Source organism: Papio anubis, chromosome 7 (assembly GCF_008728515.1).
Source record: "Papio anubis isolate 15944 chromosome 7, Panubis1.0, whole genome shotgun sequence".
Lineage (NCBI taxonomy): Eukaryota > Metazoa > Chordata > Mammalia > Primates > Cercopithecidae > Papio > Papio anubis.
Window position 1 is genome coordinate 18,198,436 of NC_044982.1, and position 21,384 is coordinate 18,219,819.

Sequence of the window (21,384 nt, forward strand, 5' to 3'; positions counted from 1 at the left end):
TCAATCAATCTCCACAACAGTACATTTGGGAGGATGCTCACCCTAAAGCTTTGATAATCTCCACCAAACGCATTCTCTGTTTACAAGTGGCTTCACCATGAAAAACAAAGCGAAACAAAAAGCTTAACCAATCTGTTCATCTATCCTGATAATATCTTTTCCACTTTAAAAAAATAGAATCTGAAGTTTTAACAGTTAATGAATTTTTGAAAAGCTCTTATAAGTGCATCTACTATTCACAAACTGCCATGCACAAATGAATTTTTAAAAGCCATGATTTATGTAAGCTACCAATGAAAACCATTCTTTATCGATACTTTGCCTAGTCTTTCTAAGAGATTTCAGCCTCCACTCCAGTCACACTTTAGTTCTTTGTCTTGTTAGATGTCTGCCTGCAATATACAGAAACACTTTAAATTACTAGATTAAATGACATGAAATTGCTATTTTATACATAAAAAATGGTCAAATAGACAATATCACTTGGTTCTACCTAGTAGTTTGAAGTATTTGAAGAACACTATTAGAAACAGATTTAATTTAGACTACATTAATTATTTCTTTAGAATATTTGAGTAAGTAATCTTAGAAAATGGAGGTAGGAGGGTAGTTCTTGACATCTTTAGACATGTTCAGTCTCTGACTTAATTGAATTAAATGTGAGATTTCTCTTATCCTCTTTGAAGTCTTCCATTTCCTTATCTGCAAACAATTGCTTAGTGTTCATTATGTTTTTAAACAAAATCTAAATTATCCAAAAGTGTGAAAATGTGTTACAAAAACAGCCTATCGTTATGTAACATTAAGTATTCACTGAAGTTTATACCTATAGGCAACCTGAGATTACAATAACATTGAGGTCACAATTAACACAGGAGTATTAATATTTCCCACAGTGAAAGCACAGTCTAGATAGAAATTTTGGTGCTGACCTGGGTACAGAAAGACTTCCTCTGTGTTATTTATAACATGCAGAGTGAATGTTTCTGTACAATATCTGAATAAGGTAGAAGTGATGTTCCGACACTCTTTAATTCAGTTTGTACACAAGGCTGGAAATAAGCAAACATTTTCCCTTGTTTGTCTGAAAATTTGGGGGCTAGGAGGATGCTGGTGATTGCTAAACAAAAGTTCTAATTTTGCAGAAAAAGCTATGGAACCCAGAAAAGATAAGTAATTAGCCCACACAATTGGGCTTTATGACTCTTAATTTAGTGCTTATTCCACTAAATCAGGAAATAGGCAGCAAGACAATTGTTTCAGTGACTTGTCCTTAGGCAGGTTCACTCTCTTATGCATGTGCTACCTAAAATAATAGAAAAATGATTTTCATATGCAATTATGGACGTATAAAATGGAAAAGATCAATGAGAATTTGCTTCAGTCTTTGGTCTTAGGCAAACCTGTACCTAAGCTCTCCTAGTTAAGTAAGAATATGTATATTTTGAAGTTATACATTTTTTTTTGTAAAAGAGCAACATGTATTATTCTGAACACAGTTGAGTCTAATTTTCTTCTACTCTGGAGATGATTACTTTATCGTAATCCGGGGAGGCTGTGATTTGTATTGATTTAGAAACATTTCACTGGAGAATTATCCCTCAGAAAGCCTTCCCTTTTCAAGGATAGCATAAAGAATAACACTAATGATGTTTTGTAAAGTAAATACTGCCACATGTTATTTCAATAAATATTAATGGGTACCTACTATGTGCAAGGCTACTTAGGTCACGTTTCCCCCTCAGATTCTACAGAACAACAGTACTTTCTCCAGTTCATTTACATCCCCTTCAGTGATGCTCTGGGATTTACCTGCTTTGAATAGCATCACTGGAAGCTGGGGGTCTATAGGGATATTGTAAAGTGTCAGGAAACACAGCAGCCATTGTTAAGTGTGTGTTGGATTCAACCTGCTTTGAATTCTAGCTGTGCTTTTCCCCAGCAGTGTGGCCTTTACTAAGGGCCTCATTTCTTTATCTGCAAAATAGCATAATAATAGTGTACTATTCATGTGATTGTTAAGAGAATGACAGGAGGTAATACATTTAAATAGCTTACCACAACGTTTGACTGTCATAGTTTGGGTTCCTCTGGAACAAGAATTCAAGTACAACTAGTTTATTTAGGAGATGGTCCAAATAAACACTAGAAGGGGGACATGGAAGTGAGAAAGAGAAGGGAAGGAAGCCAGAAAAGGAATGTTATCAAGCAAGTTACCACTGTGGGTAAGTGGAACTCAATTCCACCAGGAGGGAGCTGGGAAACAGTACAGAACTCAGCACTTATCCTACCCCAGGGGTGGGGAAGCTAGGGCATTGATCCACCATCTACCAACTGTACTTGTCTAAGGACTGTAAGGGCCTTAGGTGGCTAATTCCCTGGTCTTCTGACCTTCCCTATTGGCATAAAAGGAAGCTTCCACGTTCAGAGAAAGCTCTAAGCAGTAAGGTGCATGCACTGGCTGTTGAAGTTGGCATTGGCGTTCAAGAAAGTGGCGAGGGTTGAGGAGATGGGGGCTGAGCATCAGCAGTGTCTGCTGCCTAGGCAACAGGGGCCATTCAACACGCATTTACTCTTTGTATTTTAAAATCTCATTAAGTGACCTTTTAGGATCTTTTCATATTGGCTATGCCTGGCACAGGGAGGGCGTTTGTTGTGAACACTGGTTTTTGACTGCCTAGCACCTTTTCCCTTTTCTTCCTGTGGGAAATTCATCCCAGGCCTTGATCTTCCCTCTTTCCCAGCCTCTTCTTTTCTCCTAGCCCTCTATTATCACAGGAAATGGGAATGGGATCCAGGAGAGTACTCTCAGCCAGCTGGCTTCAGGTATTGATTCCAGGTGGGTGTGGGGCCCCAGTCAGCACACCATCCTATCAGCAACCTCCCTGGGACATAGCTGCTAGAGATTGTAGTACTTTTTCTGCTGCATCTGCTAAGCTGGAAGAGAGAGACAAAGAGACTCTAGAATACATCCTGAAGACACTATTTTATCACCCAAATACAACTCTGCTTGAAACGAGCTATGCATCTGGCCCTACCAGTTATACAAGCTGTATTAGTTTATTCTCACGCTGCTAATAAAGACATACCTGATACTGGATAATTTATAAAGGGAAGAGGTTTAATTGACTCACAGTTCAGCATCGCTGGGGAGGCCTCAGGAAACTTATATTCACAGATGAAGGGGAAGCAAACATGTCCTTCTTCACATGGAGGCAGGAAGGAGAAGAATTAGAGAAATGCAGAGTGAAAGGGGGGAAAGTCCATTACAAAACCATCAGATCTCATGAGAACTCACTCATTATCACGAGAACAGCACAAAGGAACTCCCCTGGTCAAGTCAGTCACCTCTCACGAGGTCCCTTCCCCAACACGTGGGGATTACAATTTGGATTACAATTCAAGGTGAGATTTGAGTGGGGACACAGAGCCAGACCATATCATAAGCCAACAAATTCTTTTCTGTTGCTTGCAATCTAAGAGTCCTACCTGTCAGAGCATTTAATATGTACCCATAGCACTTCACGCCCTCAGATTCTAAGATTTATCTTTTAGCACATCACCTTTCAGTGTAAGTTCCCCAGTAGTTATAAAAGCTGCTTAGCAAGATGCTGGAGGCAGGTATGTATTGCTGGCATCATTATATAGCAGAACATGCTTCCTCTCAGGTGAGGTTTTGGTATTTCATACATTATTGCTCAGTCACAGTGTTAAAAAACTTCGAATTACCCCATAAGAAAGTCATTCACTTCGCAATTCTTTCAACCCTAATTACATCAAGGATAAAGTCTCTGTTTGTTACTAATATGTCTTTAGCACCTCTCACCCTTGCTAATCTCCCTTTCTAACAAAGATCAAAGCTTGGGCTCGGGGCACAGTATTTAGATAAGATTTGAGAGTATCATCTTTGTTGTGCTTATTTATGGCAATTTCTACAGTAGTAATTGGGCTTCGTTTTCAAGATTTCAGTTACCCATGGTCAACCATGCTCTAGCAATATTAAGTGGAAAATTCCGGAAATAAACACGTTCTAAGTTATAAATTGTGTGCTGTTCTGAAGAGCATGATGAAACCTTGCACTGTCCTGCTTTGTCCCATGTGGGATATGAATCCTCCCTTTGTCCAGTGTCTCCACGCTGTCTCCACTTCCCACTAATGAGTCACTTAGTAGCCCTCTCAATGATCAACTCACATCATCATAAGAAGGGTGAGTACAGTACAATGAGATGTTTACAGAGAGAGAGAGAGAACCTAAATTCATATAACTTTTGTTACTGTATTTTGTCAGGGTTGTCCTATTTTATTATTAGTTATTGTTGTTAATCTAGTCCTGTGTCTAATTTATAAATTAAGCTTCATCATAGGTAGGTATGTATGGGAAGAGACAGTGTGTGTTTAGGGTTTGGTACTATCCATGGTTCCAGGCATCCACTGGGGATCTTGGAATGTATTTTTCATGGTTAGGAAGGGACTGCTGTACTGTTCTTCCAATTATAATTGAGCCAGTTTCTTTTAAAAATATGGTTAAGTTTTAAAGTGAGTAAATTCAAGGGAAAACTATAAAGTAATAATAGTACAGGGGGTATAACAATATGGCAAAAGCCATGTAGGTGGTACTTAGAAGTCTTAGCTTTGGGAATCTCTTGCTTAGTATAGTGGTATCCCTGTTTCCAAACGGAGGAAGGAGGGAGTAGACAAGGATCCATTCAAATTGGCACAGGCTGCTTCACTGGTGTGATTTTCACTAAAGGACAAGTATGGTTCATTGAGGGAGGAGTCTCAATTCATTTACAGGTAAAAACACAGAACGCTTATTTATCCCAACCACTATTTTCAGCTCTGCTGTAACAAAGTCCCCTCCTCATTGGGTTACAGGGGCTCTTTATAACACTTCAGCCTGATGCTTTAGCTTTTTGTCATTTTCAGTAATTAAAAGTCACTTTCAGTTTTAAAGACACAGCTCTGTTTATTTAAACTTTAATTTTTTTCAGATCCAAAGCTTCTCCCCGACTCCTCCTAGCACTGGCTAGACCAGTGGGCTCCAGGGCTGGCATTTGAAGGAGCATGATCTGCTTTCAGATACCCGCTTCCTCCTACCTCCATGCACCTGCTTCTCTGATGCTGGGCTGGAGAAGGAAAAGGAACAAGAAAGACTCAGCTCCTTATTTGACTTGTCTTTACGTAGCTCTCATGGGTGGTTGACACTTTTGCTGTCTGAGGGTTCAATGTAGACAAGTGGTGGCTCCAGCGTTCCCCTCTGATGACAGCCTCCCCAAGCAGCTTCCCCAGATGTTGGTAATATGTTGTGAGATTTGACTTCCAATGAAGACCCTCTGTCTGCATTTTCCCCCACTGCTTCAGTGTACTTGCTTCCTTGACCCCTGCTGCAGCAATCCCCAGCTAGACTGTAGGCCCCAGACTCATAGACTTACAAGTACCTGTGGGATCTTTTTCTGTACTTCTTGGGATCTGGAACTATGGGAGGGATGCAAAGAATCTTACCATCCTCCATCATGCCTTGTCTTCTTAATTCATTCCCCTCCACCTGGATCACAGGGGCAGATGAGCAGATCCACTGACTAACATAGACATATTAAACCAGGAAGTGGAATCGCATTTCCCCTTTTGTTGGCACCTACAAAAGAATGGTTCTCTTGGGACCTGTCTCCCTTGGTTTTCACACTGCTATAAAGAAATACCTGAGACTGGGTAATTTATTAAAACAAAAAAGAGGTTTAATTTTGACTCACAATTCTACATGGCTGGGGAGGCCTCGGGAAACTTGCAATCATGGCGGAAGGGGAAGCAGGTATGTCTCACGTGGCAGCAGGGGAGAGAGGGAAGTAAGAGCAAAGGGGAAGAGCCCCTTATAAAACCATCAGATCTCATGAGAACTAAATCACTATCATGAGAACAACATGGGGGCCCCCATAATCCAATCACCTCCCTCCCTCCACATATAGGGATTACAGGTCCGTCCCTCAATACATGGGGATTACAGGTCGAGATGAGATTTGGGTGGGGGCACAGAACCAAACTACATCAGAACCTAAGTCCCTGATACTATGGAAGTTCATACCAACCTAGAAGGGCTACTATCTTCAGACTTTCAGAAGAGGGAACTAAATGTTCTATTACTTACAGTTAGGCATAATCCTATTCAATCACAGTCAGGCTTTTTGTAGCCTTCAAACTAGACTATGAAAATGGAATCTCCTAGAAACTACCTTTATTGACAACTTGGAATAGTTGTTAATGCAGAATGTACATTACAGAATGCCTACTTGGATGGGACTGAAAATGTGACAGTATTTCTACTCTTATATGTGGATATTTTTATAGTTTGGAGCAATTGGAAGACTGACTTGAAATGAGCCAAACCCGTATCAGATTTTATTAGCAGTTGCCTTTCCCCTATTATATTCGCCGCTCTTGAGATTATCCAGAATAATTGTTCTAACAATACTAAAGGTTTGGCAATTGCATGGACACATTACAGAGTAAAGAATTATGAGATCAAAATTCTTGGCTGGTATGGTATTAAGTGGTTGTATGAGTTTGAATAGATACATCTCTGAGTCTCAGTTTCCTAACCTTTAAAACAAAAGAGTTAAATTGCAATAAATGTTGCTTCCAGTCCTTTATTTCTATGAAAAACTTGGTATTTTTAAGACAGCTTTTTCAGCTACTGTTCTGACAAAGGCCAAATCTCTAAAACTTTGGAGTTATTTTAGGACCTGTGCTATCACAAGCTGCTCTATGAAAGATGGCAGATTTAGTGTTAGTGATTTCACTGATATTTTGCTCTTAGAAAAATTATTCATGGGCTTAAATCATGTTCAAACACTCAAATTATTAACACTATCATTTATAAAAAGTGAAACGTTTCAGGGTGAGGAACCAAATTATTCTGTCCAGTACCTCCTTCACTGATTGGAATGGGACATCTTGTACTGAACCTATAAGTAGCTTCTTCTGTATGCGCCTTCATTAAACGGGATGTTATTGTTTGTTTGTTTTTTGCAAACTCCTTGGTGTCTTCTAGTGGTTACAGTCTAAAGCAGACATTATAAAAGACCGAAGTGGGTAGGGAGTTGAGATAATTATATCAGGACAATAAGTGCTAAGTCACTAGTATTGTTACCAGGTGTATTCACTGACCAGGTACTTTGCCTTTTCAATAACAGGCATAATTAAACACACTCCCAGGCTGCACACTGCATATAACACCAAGTGATAACCCATGACCTAAAGGCGCTTGTGGCCAAAACTCATTGCTTGTTAAGAATCTCTGCCGGTTGGGCATGGTCAGGCCTGTAATCCCAGCACTTTGGGAGGCTGAGGCAGGCGGATCACCTGAGGTCAGGAGTTTGAGACCAGCCTGGCTAACACGGTGAAACCCCGTCTCTACTAAAAATACAAAAATTAGCCAGATGTGGTGGTGGGCACCTGTAATCCCAGCTACTTGGGAGGCTGAGGCAGAAGAACTGTTTGAATCCAGGAGGTAGAGGTTGCAGTGAGTGGAGATCGCTCCACTGCACTCCAACCTAAGCAACACAGTGAGACTCCATCTCCCCCACACACCCTCCAAAAAAAAAAAAAAGAAAATAATTTCCTAGGGTCGGGTGCAGTGGCTCACACCTGTAATCCCAACACTTTGGGAGGCTAAGGCAGGTGGATCACCTGAGGTCTGGAGTTCGAGAACACCCTGGCCAACATGGTGAAATCCCATCTCTACTAGAAACACAAAAATTAGTTGGGTATGGTGGTACATGCCTGTCATCCCAGGTACTTGGGAGGCTGAGGCAGGAGAATTGCTTGAACCTGGGAGGCGGAGGTTGCAGTGAGTCTAGATTGCACCACTGCATTCCATCCTGGGCCCCAAGAGCAAAACTCTGTCTCAAAAAAAAAAAAATCTCCTGGAAGGCCAGAGTGGTGGCTCATGGCTATAATCCCAACACTTTGGGAGGCCGAGGTGGGAGGATCACTTGAGCCCAGGAGTTTGAGACCAGACTGGGCAACATAGTGAGACCCTGTTTCTACTAAAAAACAATTAGCTAGATGTGGTGTTGTGTGCCTATGGTCCTGGCTACTTCTACTTGGGAGGCTGAGTCAGGAGGATCACTAGAGCCTGGGAGGTTGAGGCTGCAGTGAGCCGTGATTGTGCCATTACACTTCAGCTTGGGTGACAAAGTGAGACCCTGTCTCAATAAATAAATAAATAAATAAATAAATAAATAAATAAATAAATAAAAAGAATTTCCTGGGGAGCTTTTTAAAAGGTACACCTGGGTTTCTCCCACCCCCAGAAATTCTGATTGAATTCATTTTGGGTTGGGCTTGAGCGTTGGCGTTTTTTTTCCAGATATCCTCTCCTGATTTTCATGTGGAGCACAGTTAAAAAGCACTGAGGATATACTGTTACAGGTTCCTTATACTACAAATAAAGTGGTGTAATATATTTGTAGGCAGACTGATTAAACACATGTGTTGTAAACCTAGGGTAACCACTAAATATTCTTTAAAAATTCTTATATATATTGTCTGTAGAGGTAATCAAATGGAATCCTAAGATATATTCAATGATTCTGAGAATAGGCAGCAAAAAAGGAGAAAAAATGAGACAAAGAAATGATGAAACAAATAGAAAACAGCTAGTAAGAAAGTAATTTTAATGCATTTTACACATTAATGATATAAACACTAATTGAAAAACATTGTCAGACTGGGTAAAAAACAGGAGTCAACTGTATGCTTCTTTGAAGAAATCAACAAGTTGATTCTGAAATTTATTTGGCAAGGTAAAGAAACCAGAGTAGTCAAAACAATTCTGTAAAATAAGAACAAACTATGTAAATTGTTAACATTAGGGGAAGATGGGTGAAGGAAGGGTACTTCACCCATCACTCATTAGGGGAAGATGGGTGAAGTTGGGAACTCTTGCAGCTCTTCTTTAAGCTTAAAATTATTTCAAAATAAAATGTTAAAAAGCTTAACCCTGTTTATTAGGTGCCTAAGACCATGGGAATCCATCCCTTGCATCAGTGTGACCTTCATGTGAGACATGGAGTCAAAAGAGTGCATTTTGGAGCTTAAAGTTTGACTGCCCGGCTGGATTTTGAACTTGCACGGGGCCTGTAGCCCCTTCATTTTGGCCAATTTCTCCCATTTGGAATGGGTGTATTTACCCAATGCCTCTACCCCCCTTGCATCTAGGAAGTAACTAACTTGCTTTTGATTTTACAGGCGCATAGGCAGAAGGACTTGCTTTGTCTCAGATGAAACTTTGGACTGTGGACTTTTGAGTCGATGCTGAAATGAGTTAAGACTTTGGAGGACTATTGGGAGGGCACGATTGGTTTTGAAATGTGAGGACATGAGATTTGGGAGGGGCCGGGGGCAGAGTGATATAGTTTGGATTTGTCCTCACCCAGATCTCACCTTGAATTGTAATAATCTCCGTATGTCAAGGGAGGGGCCAGGTGGAGATAATTAAATCATGGGGGTGGTTTCCCCCACATTGTTCTCATGGTAGTGAATAAATCTCACAAGATCTAATGGGAAATTCCCTTGCACAAGGTCTTTTGCCTGCTGTCATGTAAGACTTGATTTTGCTCCTTATTCACCTTCAGTCGTGATTGTGAGGTCTCCCCAGCCATGTGAAACTGTGAGTCAATTAAACCTCTTTCCTTTATAAATTACCCAGTCTCAGGTATGTCTTTAATAGCAGCGTGAGAACAGACTAATACATCAGGTATTATATGAGTTTAAAGATGAGGAAACTGAGGTACAATGTGATGAAATAATTTTCCATCTATTTACTGAGTACCATATTTGATATTGCAACCTAATTCTGTCTGACTGTAAAGGTTGTCCTCTTTGATTAGTCAACTATCTTTTAAGTTGTGTTTCCCCAAATAGTTTGTAAGCTTGAGGAATAGGACTGTATCTTTTTGTTTGTTTGTTTTTGTTTTCATTCTAAGGTGGAGATGAAGGTTCATACCTTTGTATTCCCAGCACCTAGCAGAATGACTGTTTTAGGGAACGTGCCCAACAAGGATTTGTTGGTTGGGATAGCATTTCTGTCCTCAGGAATGTGTGTTCTTTGCCATCTTCACATTTTCTTTTACAAAGTCATGTCAACATGCTAGTATGTAACAACCCAACATGCTTCTCCCCCATCATTCCCCAGCTCAGTATCATTGTTGGAATCAAGTAGAGGGGAACATTAAAAAAAGATAGTCAGAAATGCTGCAAAAGTAGGTGCATTCAGAGAACATCACCTGCTCTTCCTGTGGGCACTTGAATGCTGTATGAGTCAGGGTAGGCCAACTGCTGTAACAGACCTCCCCTACTTCCCTGCCCACATTTCAGGGATCTTATATTATAGACAATTATATTTTCTTTATGTAAATTCCAATAGACAGGGGTAGAGGGGTGGATAAGTTGAGTTCCTTGTAATCATTCTAGGATCTGGCTTATGGAGGCTCCACCATCCTTCAAACACAACTTCATGGTTACCGGGGCATGGACATCCAGCTGGCAGATGGGGGAAGAGACATCAAGGAGAATTAACCATGGAGGTTTTTATGGGCAAGGTCTGGAGGTGGCCCACATCATTTCTGCTCATATTTCATTAGCTATAACCTCAAGAGAGGCTGACAAATAGAGTCTAGCTATGTGCAAAGGAAGAAGAGGTTATGGGATTGGTTGTATACATGGATATTAATGACTGTCTTAGTTCATTTGTGTTGCTATAAAGGAATGCCTGAGGCTGGCAATTTATAAAGAAAAGATGATTATTTGGCCACTGTTCTGCAGGCTGTACAAGAAGCATGGCACCCACTTCTGCTTCTGGTGAGGGGCCCGGCTGCTTCTACTCATGATGGAAAGTGAAGGAGGGCTGATGTGTGCAGAGATCACATGACAAGAGAGAAAACAAGAGAGAGAAAGAGTGGGAAGGTGCCACTAGCAACCAGCTCTTCAGGAACTAATAGAGTAAGAACTCACTCATTACCATGAAGACTGTACCAAGCCACTTATGAGGCATCTGCCCCCATGACTCAAACACCTCTCATTAGGCCCCCACCTCTAACATTGGGTATCAAATTTCAACATGAGATTTGGAGGGAACAAACAAAACCAAACTATAGAAATGCCCAGATGTGAATTCATTTGTAGGGACAGGCTGGACTAGGCACCCTAGAAATCATCACAGCAGCAACCACTAAAAATAGAACTGACAGCGAATCCCTCCTCCTCAGCATTAGTTGGAGAGACTCTCTCACCTCTTTGCTGGTGCTCCATTGTGTAATCTTCTGCTTTGCCCTCTGCATGAGCAGTTTCTGATGACAAATGCATTGGAATAAATGGACATAAAAGAGAACAAAGCTCCACTTGTTCCAATAAACCCCAGCTGTCAGGACACATCTCTTACACCACAAGTACCGATCCCAAGTGTTTCTTGGAAGTGATCTCTTTAAACTGAATCAAGTCAGAATGCACTTAACATTCATCATTTCCTGCTTTTATGTAGCTTTGTAGTATAAGCTCTGTGGGATCTTGTCAGACCCTTTGTTGTTGAGTAATAACACATTTGTTTGGAAAAAAGAAAGACAGCAAATTAGAAAGCATGAGTTTATTGCAGCAAATGTAATAGGCCTGCTTTTCTTCCTGGGAATGGGCTGTCACTGTAGCTCAATGTCCTCACCATGGCCATTCTCTTTAACACAGGGGCTAACCTTATGGTGAGGTAGGCCACAATCAAGGCCTACCTTGATTGGTAAGTGAGCCCTTACCAGCCAACACCTTGATCTCCAGAGCTGTGAGAAATAAATTTGTGTTATTTATAAGCCACCCAGTCCATAGCAGTTTGTTATAGCCCCTATCCAACAGCCTGGAAGAACCATAGGCATTCACCAAAATCAAGATTTTCCCAGCCTAATCAAAGCACATAGAACACTTCATTATTGCATGGAAATGTGGTCATTTACCAGGTGAGGTTTACATGCATTTTACAATGTAAATCATATGTCTTTCCAGTTGTTTTCAGGGTATTTCGTCTCCAGAAATCATTGAATTGCAGCTTGTCATATATTTACACAAACCAAATTAAAAAGCTATTTTGTACTATGTGAAATATAAAATGAGCATGAAATGATTTATATACAAGAGTGGTTATGTAGACACCATCATGAATGCATACCAACCAATGACATCTTGACCTCTTGGACTACAAGTGAACATAACCATTCAACGCTAACTTCTTGGTCCTGAGCTGTTACATAATGTGTCAACTCTAACTCTCAGAATGTACTAACTAGAGTACTAGTAGTTTAAAGGATTTTTTCAGGTAACATTGAACTACAGAAAATGTGAATTACTCATTACTATGGTCTAAATGTTTCTAAATGTTTCTGTCTCATTCCTAATGCCAGCACATTGGGCATTAGGATTTAATGTATGAATTTTGGAGGGGACAAAAACATTTATTGAGAGGTATCTCTCCGGGACATGGCATTAGGAATGGGGCCTTTGGGAGGTGATTAGGCGAATGCTTTTGCAAAAGAGGTCTCAGAGAGATACTTCACCTCTTCCTCCATGTGAAGACACAGCAAAGGAACAACAGTTAGTAGAAGACTAACCAGGAAGTGAGCCCTTACCAGCCAACACCTTGATCTGCAGAGCCATGAGACATAAATTTGTGTTATTTATAAGCCACCCAGTCCATAACAGTTTGTTGTAGTATCCTGAATAGACTAAGACATCCATGGTTAATGATGAATAGTAATGATAATGATGATAATAATCTCAATAAAGTCTGAAGACACTCTAAGAATGTCAAAGGACAAAAGAGAAAATGTCAAAGATAAAAAATAATAATGATTTAATCAGATTTTACAGAAAAGTCCAAGAAAAACTTTAAAAGTATAATCTGTCTTACTTGTGTCCTGGAACTGAGTGTCTTGCTGTCTCTGGAGTTCAGTCTGTTTCTCTGGGCTCATAGCTCCGAGCCTGGTGAGGCTTGGCTGAGGATGGGGCTATCAGTTAAGTGGTATGTTCAATCCTGAGGCTAAGAGCTTTCTAGCTGCCAGGCTGCTATTACATGGTGCAGGGAGTAGAGACTGCCTTGTCCACAACAAGAAAAATCTCCCTCCCCTCAGTCAGACAGGTGGATAGTGAGGAACGTGGACAACATTTCTCAAGCACCTATTAAATGTGCAATATTGAATGCTCAAGTGGTAACACAAGATGGTAGTGGGTGGGAGTGGGTGGAGGAAGACAAGAGCCTGAACGTAGAAATCAGAAGATGAGACTTGAATTATGTTTATGTGAATATGGTTTTTCCTACAACTCCTACCTTGCCTGTATGTTCCTGAAGGACAGAAGCACCAATGAGGTTCAGCAGGGGATAGGGAGAAAAAAATCTCAGCTTAGATTCTAGTTGAATCAATCTGATCTGATTCTGCTCTTATTTAATCCCCATATTTTTCCTGTATACAATGAGCATCAAAACAACTATGTCAAAGGGTTGCTTTCACATTCATTAGGTGTTTGAGGTTAGCTTCTCTTTCTCTGGGGTCTTGCTTATAGTAGATGCTTGATAGAGAACTGAATTAAGACTATTTTTATAGAATTCCTGAATGTTAAAACTGGAAAAGCCTTTCAAAATCATCTAGGTCAACTATCTCATTGCATTTAATTACACTTCTCCTTATTTTAGGAGTTATAAATTGATGGGAAATAGCTGCTACTATCAAAATATAATGACATCTTGTCTATTAGATGGGAAAAGATAAAAAGACTGATATAACCAATATCTGTGAAGATGCAGGAAAGCTTTATCTTCACGCCTTACTGGTGGATGTATAGATTGGCTTAACTCTTCTAGGGTACAATCTGGGTGATATGGACACCAAATTTAAGTATATATATATTTTTTATTTAGCAATCTCATATCTAGAAATTTATCCTGTGGAGATAGTTGGTCAATTGTACATAACATGCATGTAAAAGAATTTTGTTTGTAGTATTACTCATAATAACAAAATGCTGGAAATACCCTACATATTTCTAAACAGGAGATTAGTTAAATAAATTATGACACACTTATGCAGTAGAGTGTATGACAAATCTATATTGATTGGAATGTAAACACCTTCACAATGAATTGAATGGGAAAAGCAGGTCACAAAACATCATGCAGAGTAGTTTCACATATACAGTTATTAAGAAATGCATGTGGCCAGGCACTGTGGCTCATGCCTGTAATCCCAACACTTTGGGAGGCTGAGGTGGGTGGATAACCTGAGGTCAGGAGTTTGTGACCAGCCTGACTAACACAGAGAAATGCTGTCTTTACTAAAAATACAAAAATTAGCCAGGCATGGTGATGGGTGCCTGTAGTCCCAGCTGTTCAGGAGGCTAAGGCAGGAGAATCGCTTGAACCTGGGAGGCGGAGGTTGCAGTGAGCTGAGATTGCACCATTGCACTCCAGCCTGGGTGACAAGAGTGAAACTCAGTGTCAAAAAAAACTCAAAAAAAACAAAAAAAGAAAACATGCACAGAGTGCTGTTGGGATGATAGTCACCAAGATTTTAACAGTTGCCTTTGCGTGACTTAGGCTGATGTTTGCCTTCTTCTTTATACTCTTCTAAAGTGTCTGGATTGTCTACTTGAACATCTATTAACTTTATAATCAGAAAAAAATCATGAAGCTATCTTCAACTTGAAACAGAAGACAGAAATATCAAAGATCCCTTCATGTTGCCCAGTTTAAGAGTGGTGCTCGGGCAGCGTCACTGTATAGACTCCAATTTTACTTTTCTTATTTACCCTGACTGCCAACCTAGTTATTTCTGCAGTCATAACTGCAGAAAGCCCACAACTCAATACTTCCCACTTTCTTCATCTCTCCTTTTGGGATTCTGGGACGTACCACAGATCTTTTTGAAAAAAGGTAGTAAACAAATAAATAATAAAAAGTACTCTTGTCTCTCCCTAATTGTAAAGCTTACACCATCAAATAGGTTTCTATTTTCCTAAATAAAAGCAAGTGTTTGACCATCATGTAACATTAATCTGCCCTTAAGTGACATCCAAACAAAACAGATTTCCTCTCTTGTGATTAAAGAATTTGAAGGACTACCGGGCAAGATGCAGGATGTGTACTGTGTACTGGTTGCCATGGTTTTGACTGAGGATGGGCTATTTAAACTTATCCTTAATTTGGATAGGCATGAGTCTCAGCTTTGCAGGGTTAAAAATGGTGTAAAAGACATGGCTGTTTTTAGACTGAATGGAAGTCTGGCTATAGTAACAGCTAAAATTAGAGGTCCTTATCTTTAATTAACCCTTTGGTTTCCGAAGCAAATAAAGAAATTAATTACAATAGATTCTTTTCAGAAAGTAAGCTGGCATGACAGAAAAAGCTGATTTCTAATTACATAGGCATTTTTGAACTGACATCCTAATATTCTTTTTTAAAAAATCTGAAGTATGTATTGAAAAGGCTTATTTTAGCTTTAAAATCAGCTAGTCAGTTCCCATGGCAGCTTTACTCTGTTGAAGGATTTGATTGTAACCAATTTAATGTTTTTAGCAGCTAATTTATTTTTCCATTTGCAAATAGCACTTTGAAGCAAACAGGAGGTGGGCTCTTAATAGTTTACCCTTGAGTCTATTATCTATATTATTTCATGCAACATGCCACGCATTATTAAAATGCAGATGGTAGACTGAGTTCTGTGAAGAGTGAAAAAAATTTAGAAATATAAAATAAAATAAAATGCAGATGGTCTCTGTATCAAAGACTGCAACACTGAAGGTAAACAAAAATCTACATAAGTTGGATAAATAAGCATTCAATAACATCAAACTCAAGATTTTCAATTCCTTGTTTTGGAACTGCAAGAGCTCTTTGATGGACACATCGTATTTGGAGAAACCATTCAAATTGGAATCAGAAAGTGGAAATTCCAGTTTTAGTCCTGTCCGTGGGTGGCTCCAGGATTTGAGGCAAATCACTTAACCTGCTGAGGCCTCAGTTTCCTTAATTGTACACTTATCAGCTTCGAGGATATTTGGACCAGATGAATTATCTATTTTATTTATTTTATTTTATTTTTTGAGACGGAATCTTACTCTGTTACCTAGGCTGGAGTGCAATGGCGTGATCTCGGCTCACCGAAACCTCCACCTCCCGGGTTCAAGCGATTCTCCTGCCTCAGCCTGCCGAGTAGCTGGGATTACAGGTGCCTGCCACCACACCTGGCTGATTTTTGTATTTTTAGTAAAGATGGGGTTTCACCATTTTGGCCTGGCTGGTCTTGAACTCGGGACCTCAGGTTATCCACTTGCCTTGGCCTCCCAAAATATTGGGATTACAGGTGTAAGCCACTGTGCCCTGCCTGAATTACCTATTTTAAATTTTTTATTTCTTTTTAAATAGTTGAATGCTTTCTTCAAATAAAGCCCACGTAGAAGCCCATTATGAAAACAGAAGTGGATTTCTACTTCTTAAAGGTGTCCTGGGGTTGGCAGGGTCCTGAGTGCTTCTCTCTTGTCACTTTTCTAACCCCCTTGAAATACCAAGTAAGAGCCCACAGCGCTCCTCAGTGGATAATTTCAGGGCCATTTGTTTACACAAATTTTAACGTCTCATTTTATCTTAAAAGTTGGTCTGTGGTTCTGAAAAATCTCAAAACATAATGCCATAATAATTTTTTTAAAAGATAGAAATTTTCGTCCGGGATTGGTGGTTCACGCCTGTAATCCCAGCAGTTTGGGAGGCCGAGGCAGGCAGATCATGAGGTCAAGAGATGGAGACCATCCTGGCCAACATGGTGAAACCTCGTCTGTACTAAAAATTCAAAAATTAGCTGGTATGGTGGCGTGCGCCTGTAATCCCAGCTACTCTGGAGGCTGAGGCAGGAGAATCGCTTGAAACAGGGAGGCGAAGGGCGCAGTGAGCTGAGATCGACACCACTGCACTCCAAACTGGCGACAGAGGGAGACTCCATATCAAAAAAAAAAAAAAAAAAATTTCGTACTATACTAATGAAGATAAAGCATAGCAACTTTGAAAACATAGTATTTTTTTTTTTTCTGACTTTATGGGTTAGAAAAACTGTTGCTTTTCTGATACAAATGCTCCTCAACTTACAATGGGACTATATCCTGATAAACCCATCTTAAGTTGAAAATATTCTAGGTCAAAATGCATTTAATCCCCCTAACCTACCAAACATTACAGCTTAGTCTATCCTACCTTAAATGTCCTCAGAACACTTACACTAGCCTACAGTTGGGCAAAATCATCTAACACTAAGCCCATTTTATAAAAAAGTGTTGGTTATCTTAGAAACGAATGGTTGCATGAGTACTTGACTACTGAGCACATTGCTTTCACACTGTGGTGAAGTAAAAAAATTAAATAATCATGAGTTGAACCATTGTACAGTTGGGGACTATCTGTATTTTGACAACAAGGGACACTCAATTGAGTCATCTCCCCACTGCCTGTTTGTTATGAGACCTCAGAGTCAAACGATTTACTGCTTGATGCATGCCCTTGGCTGTTTTGTCTTTTTACAAACGTCTACCCATTGACTCATCGCTTCATAATTTTTATATTCTTTTGGATTTTTTTTTTTGTGGCTTTGCACAGTCCACATACTCCATATTCTGAATAATAGAATGCTGCTTATTAGGATAACTTGTCTACCCTCAATGTTAATCTAGCCTCTGCTAGTGTAAAGAAAAGTACAAGAACACTTTTATTTACAGAGGAAGCTGCAATATTGAGAAGAGCTCTGGTTGGATTAAACACTTGTGAGCTCACATGGAGGAAGCTGGGGTTTGGGTTCCAAAATGGAGATTTTTATGAAAACCCGATCACTAGTTATTCTATGTCTACTAAACATAGACTACTCATGGGAAACAGTGATAATATAAGAAAGAATAACAGATATCCTCAGACTTTCTTCATTATTTCAAATAATATTTCAGGATCAACAATGGCAGCTATGCCTGATTCTTGCTTTACTTTAATGTTTTCAATAGCTGTGATCTTCACAGGAATCAATTGTGTTATAATCTGCAGATGGAAATTATGAGTGCTTCCTGGCACTGTGCTACACAGATAAAATAAAGCTGAATAAAAGTACTATGATTTAATAATATAATCTCTAGGAGAAAAAAATATTATACACACCCCTAACATTTATGTGTTTCCCAAACCATTATACAAATCATTTATAGAGAAATCACACCAACCACCCACCGCTTGTTAAAACAGAACAAGTATTTTAACATTGAAATGCAACTTTATAAAACAGCAAGGGAATTAGAAATAGAAGGAAATGATAGGCTGGAGACTTAACTGTTTCTTCCTTTCTTATTTTAAACTTTTAAAGTGTAATGCATGTTCAGAAAAATACACACAAGGGCTAGCTAGCTGAATTTTCACCAGCTTAACACATTGGTGTAATTAGCACCCATATCAAGAAACTGATTATCTCCAAACTCCCTAAATTCTGCTCTTGCTTCTTCTAATCACTGTCCTTTCACCAGGGTTACCTGGTATCTTGCCTTCTAATAGGATAAATTAGTTCAGTCTGTTTTTAACTTTTCTATAACTGGAATAATACAGTATGTACTCTTTTGTGTCTAGCTTCTTTCATTTAACTTTTATGTTTGTGAGATTCACCTATGTTGTTGTTTGTAATTGTTCATTCTGATCAAGAATATTAAATTGTGCAACTATGCCACAATTTATGGACCATTCTACTGCTGATGTTCATTTTGGTGCTTTTATTGTTTTTAACTGCTACAAATTGTGTTCTAATGAACATTCTTGATCATATTTTTTGATTACATATCTAGGGGTAAAATTGCTGTGTCATACATAGAATAAACATATGTCCAAATTCATAGGGACTGCCAAATAGTTTTCCAAATGATTGTATCAATTTACATTCTCAACAGTAGTGGGCAAGAAATCCTGGGAATTTTCTTCCACCTCTGCCATTCCTGAGACAGCAAGAACAACCTCTCCTCTTCCTCCTCCTCCTCAGCCTACTCACTGTGAAGATGATGAGGGTGAAGACCTTTGTGATAATCCACTTCCACTTACTGAATGTTAAATGTATTTTCTCTATCTTATGATTTTCTTAGTAACACTCCCTCTTCTCTAGCTTACTTTATTGTATTAATAAGAATACAGCACATAATACATATAACATACAAAATATGTGTTAATGAATTGTTTATGTTATTGGTAAGGCATTCAGTCAACAAGAGGCTATTTGTAGTTAAGTTTCTGGGGATTCAAGAGTTATATGCATATTTTTGACAGAGCAAGTGGTTGGTACCACTAACCCCCATGTTGTTCAAGGGTCATCTGTACTTGCCAACACTTATTATTTTCTGTTGGATGAATAGTGGTAGCAGATTATGGTTTTCTCATTAGCATTTTCTTGAGGACTAATAAAGTTGAGCACCTTTTCACACCTATACTGTCCATTTTAATAGCCTCTTTTGTGAAATATAATTTCCAGGTTTTTGCCCGATTTTCTGTTTGTTTGTTTGTTTTTTTTTTCTTATTGATTTACAGGAATTCTTTGTATGTAATGGATAATTTCTTCATTTTCTTATGTATAATGAATATTTAAGTGTTCAGATTTTGCTTGGTATGCTTTTATGTTTTCAGGTATTCTGTTTATTATGCACCTCAGGACTCTGTATATTGAAGTCTGGAAAGCTTCAGATGACACTCAGGTAAAAAAAAGTTTCCTTATTCAAAAGTCAAAATTACTGTATGCAATGTGTCATCATCATTTAATGACATTTTAAATTCACATTCTGTTTTTTTTAGTTTTAGCCTTTTAATATTATTCGATACATTGTTTAAAACTGGATATAAAAATCAGAAGGACAAAGGGAAAGGAAGAGATAATAAATGTGCTTTGATTTTGTTAGAATAGACCGTAATATCTCATTTTGGGCATATGTATGGTGATGCTCATAAGACGATTGAAAATCCTGGTTTGGATTTCAGTTTTGCAACTTACTAGTGTTTCCTGATCAAAATAGCCTTGCAATCACCATATACTGGGGAAGACATTGGCCATTTTGGACTACCTAGTGTCGGTTTTTTGGTATCAGCACCCAGTACCTTTCTGGAGAGCCATCCTAGATCCACAGCTGGTCTATGTGTGTTGACCCCACCCCTATACCTCCAGCAGAGAGTACGAGCTACTAATTCACACCTGGCCAATCAAGCATCATATTCCTTAGGGCACAGTCATTGGTTTAATGTTGGGCATGTGACCCAGTCAGAAGCATTGACATGTAAGAAGACCTGTGTTAGGACCACAGAGGGAGAAAAAGACTCTTCCCTGGTGAATTTGACCTTTGGAAAATGAGACGTAGAACTGTTGCAAAGCACCTTGCAACCTCAAAGGAAGATCTTGTTGAAAACAGAGCCAGCCCAGAAGAGGTGCAGCTGAGAGAGAGAATTGAAATATTTTGAGTCTTTTGGATCAAGCCATGGCTGAAACAAATGATACTTGGTCTTTTCAGTAATGTGAGCCTATACATTTCTTGTCTGCTTAATACAGTTTGGGTTGGGTTTTCTGATACTTGAAACTGCAAGAGCCTTAACTTGTGCAAATATCTGTCCCAGATGTTAGTAGCATTGTATGTGATATACAAAGTATGATAATGGTATGGCTTGAAGCAGAGACTTTTTCCTGAAAGGTAAATATTCTTTCAAATAATAGTTTTATAATTTAGGCACCAGGATTTAAAGTTCCTTAAGGGTTTGTGGATGGAATTAAAGTTTATTATGGTAAAAATGTTTGGTTAGGTTTTGTTTAATGGCGATAGGTGGGAAAAGAGAAATGTGTGCTCTGTCTATGGTCAAGAATAACTACTGTGCTTCATAAGAGTGATTCCCTAGTACCTGTTTTTCGACTCTCTCCATCAGAATTGCTTGGGGAGCTCGCCATAAATACGCATTTTAGGCCTCTAACCTTGGAGATCTGGATAACTAAATGTGGGATGATGAGTAGAGTGTGTAATTTTAAACAAACTCCAAGATTTGGGAACCAATGCTTTATTACAGGACTCCCCCTCCTAATCGTGGGACACAGATGGCTCCTGCTTAACTTTTTCCAGGAACTTTGAACCAGACAAGGGAATAAAACAAAGAGAAGAAACAGAGAGGTACACATAGGCCATGAGAAAAGCATAACTGCTAAAGGACTGAAGAATACTGGGGTGGAGAGGGGAAGGGAAGAGATTTTACATCAATACTGTTTTTAAAGAATCAGAGTTTTCTAGAAATAAAAATAGGTTAGGTGGTTGGTTATAGAAGAAAAA

The 21,384-nt window shown here is 39.2% G+C and overlaps 1 protein-coding gene across 1 annotated transcript in view; it reads left to right on the top strand.

Moving 5' to 3' along the window:
* The first annotated feature begins 3,188 nt into the window (after positions 1-3,188).
* The window catches only part of KCNK10 (potassium two pore domain channel subfamily K member 10), a 183,881-nt gene continuing 165,685 nt past the window's right edge, over positions 3,189-21,384 (top strand). The window contains exons 1-2 of the mRNA XM_003902139.5: positions 3,189-4,207; positions 19,712-19,779. The gene's annotated coding sequence lies outside the window, so the exon portion shown is untranslated. The remainder of the gene's footprint in view (positions 4,208-19,711; positions 19,780-21,384) is intronic.